General features: G+C 44.9%; 1 protein-coding gene across 1 annotated transcript in view; it reads left to right on the top strand.

Annotated features, from left to right (window-relative positions):
• Positions 1-3,341, top strand: part of Cryl1 (crystallin lambda 1) — a 115,653-nt gene that overhangs the window by 56,670 nt on the left and 55,642 nt on the right. The gene's annotated exons all lie outside the window — the stretch shown is intronic.

Raw genomic sequence — 3,341 nt, 5'->3', positions numbered from 1 at the left:
CACCACACCACACCACACCACACCACACCACACCACAGATAAGTCAAGTTTGTATTGAGTTTGAGCAGTGGCGGAAGGGTGCTGTGGTTGTTGGAGGAGGGAGAGAGCCCCACAGGAGCTGCAGGCTCACAGCATGCCCAGCTCTCCTTGGGGAGGGAGTTCACAGCATGCCCAGCTCTCCTTGGGGGAGGGAGTTACTGATTTTTGACAGAGAGGGGGACAACTAGAAGGTCTAATGATATACAATGCCCACTTGACCCTGATGCTTTGGGCCTGCTGCTTCTCAGCCAGTCACTTCTGGAGTGTGTAGCAGGGATTTGTTCTCTTCATAGCAGCCAGGAAAAAGTATTGGGGTACCAGAGTCCCCATACCCTTCCAGGGGACCAGTGCCACTGGCTAATTCCTTCCAAATATCCCACCTCTTTAAGTGTTGTGTAGCATTTTCTTCCTGAAGCATAGCAGACATGTTTGTGTCTTTCCACACTTTCAGAATGTATTGAATAACAATAAAGTCACAAGGTACTTCATGTCTGTGATTTGACAAGTAGTCTTGATAGCCCTTTATAGCTGGCCAACAGCAAACATAGATTCTTTTACTATAATCTTAATTACTAGAATAAATACTAAGATCACCTCACTCACACAGTATTATCTATCTACATACGTATGTAGATTAAAGAATGGCAGCAAAGGGGTGAAAGAAGTTGGAAGCGGTCAAAGAAGGCTTACTGGGGGCAGAAGCAGAGCTGACACAAAGTGCAGAGAGTCATTTTGGTGCTTCAGTAAGACACAGACAAGCTGTTGGAGTCCTCAGACCTGAGGCATAAGCAGGGGAGACAAGGCATAGGTCTGGGGGGTACTATGATAGGTGAGACCCTGGAACACCTGGGAGCTCTCTGCCTATCCCACCTTTGAGGCACACATTGGTGCTCAGATAACAGGTTGGCTGGGGACATAGCCATCACCTTAGGTGGCTCCCTGTTTGTAGGAGCCAGGTAAAGGTATTTGGTATGTGTAATGAGCTATTGGGCCTTCTCTCCTGATAGGGTTTTATTGCATTCATATGCCCATGTCTCTTCAGTCTACTCGGGTGAGTTTACGTATAGGAATAACTATTTATCAGCCTGTACCTTGGATGGTGTTAAACACCTAATGAGATACAGACAGACTCATCCTGCCTCTGCACTCAAAATGGAGCCAAATGCTGGGTGCAAAATGGAGTTCCCCAAGGCAAGGCACAGCCTGAGAACTGCCGTGCCTCACAACAGGAAGAGCATCTCCATACATTCCTGTATGTAGGAGAAAGAGGTACACAAGGATCACGCATCCCCTAAGACTCACAAAGCCTTTAAGTATGTGGTAAAGAGCTTCAGTGGTGAACCAAGGCATCCCCCCGTGTTGGGGCCGTTGCTGTGCCTGTAGAGAACTGCTGTAAACTTGTTAGTTCAGCAAACTCGACTTGGATGCTGCTCTTTCTGAGATGTGGGATCTGTGAGTACCCTCTCTGTCTGGGGTGAATAGGAAGCCATAGAACATAAAGGTTCTGTAGTGTCCAATGGCTCCACAGACTGGTGGCCAATCTTTGAGGAGACATTCTAGATCTAGACTACATCAGGGAATAAATGAAATAGTAACTGAGTTTTTTGTTTGGCCAGGACTCCCCAGCACCATGGTGTCTCAGTATGTGTTAGTAAATGTTTCAAAATCTGAAAAACACCCATATCCAGAACACTTCCAGTCCCAAGCATTTCAGATATGGGCTTCTCAACTTCTATGACATTAAAAAAAAAAAAAGACTAAATTATATATAAAATAAACATTTGTAAAAAATTTTAATTGACTAAAGGATTTATCTGTAGGGACTTGTGTGCAGAAAGTATCATTGTCATTTTGAAAAGAGCAATGAGTGTTTCAGTGAAGGTGGCCAACTGCTGGTGTTTTTTTTTTTTTTTTTTTTTTTAATTTCCAGTGAAAAGTTCTATTATAGTCTTGAAAGTTGTCTTGGATTCCAAATGTGAAATGGTATCTAGAACAAATGTGACCAGTCTTCATCAGATTAAACTTCTCAGACACCAGACAGTAAATGGTAATTTTGGGAGACCTTTTTTAATAGATAACAAAACACATTTCAAAAAAGGAAATACAGCCGGGCATGGTGGTCCACGCCTTTCCTCCCAGCATTTGAGAGGCAGAGGCAGGAGAATCTCTGTGAGTTCAAGGCCAGCCTGGTCTACACAGTGAGCTCCAAGACAGCCAGGGGTACACAGAGAGATCTTGTCTCAAAAACAAAACAAAACAAACAGAAAGCTAACGCATAAAGAACTGCTCCGAAGTGCAAAAGATCCTAGGAGTGCAGTTGTTGAGATGGCCTGATGCCTTGATAACTGATTCACACATACTGTAAAAGAACTGAAGTCCATGTAGCATTTCTCTCTATCAAATTGGTAAAATTCAAAAATTGTTAAAGCTGCCTTAGAGAGGCTTCTTGGTAGTGATGTACCAGGCTAGAGAGCTTTAGTGGATTCCCCTATATCAGCGCCTTAGGGCCACCATGATAAATCACCACGAACTTGTTTGTGGCTTACAACATTGGAAATGGGGTTTTTCAGTTCTGAAAGGGCCTCTTTGGTCCCAGCGGCTGCTCCCTCTGCAGGCTGTGACCAGCACCACACCTTCTCCTTTCCATCTTTTTCCCTGGAGTCAGCCAGGTGTCACAGGCAGACAGCTCTCCTGCTCTAACCTATGCCTCTGTCTCCACTTGTCCTGCTCCCAGCACCCTACATGCCTCCCCCCACCCGCCTCACTCCGTCTTCTTATGAAAACATAAGACAGTGGATTTATAGAGTTCACTCTAACCCGGAGTCCCATAGGCCCTCAGAAGACCCCATCTTAACTTGGTTCCATCCATAGAAGCCCTGTGCCTAAATAGGGTCACGTTTATAGGTGCCAAGGGTAAGACTTCATCATGCTCTTTCTTTGGTATGTCATCTTGTTTATTTGTTCTAAGTGAGTATACTCTGTAATTTCAGGCCTAGGTTTGGACCCTTTAGAAGCAGTCCCCGTTTGCACAAAAGTTTACATTCTAGTGTTTATCACTGCAGTGTTTGTAGTGTTGAAAACTGAAAGCAGCCTAAATGGTTTTCAAAAGGAGATCACTCTGTGAGAATAGTCACTGTCACGAAGCCCGACAACCCGAGTTTCATTCCTGGGACCTGCGTGGAGGAGGAGGGAGAGAACTGACTTCTGAAAGTTGTCCTTTGTCCTCTGGTTCTTCACCTGCACACTGTGGCATATTCTCTCTCTCTCTCTCTCTCTCTCTCTCTCTCTCTCTCTCTCTCTCT

This window comes from Mus pahari, chromosome 8 (assembly GCF_900095145.1).
Source record: "Mus pahari chromosome 8, PAHARI_EIJ_v1.1, whole genome shotgun sequence".
Taxonomy (NCBI): Eukaryota; Metazoa; Chordata; class Mammalia; order Rodentia; family Muridae; genus Mus; species Mus pahari.
This window is presented reverse-complemented; position numbering and strand designations above follow the sequence as displayed.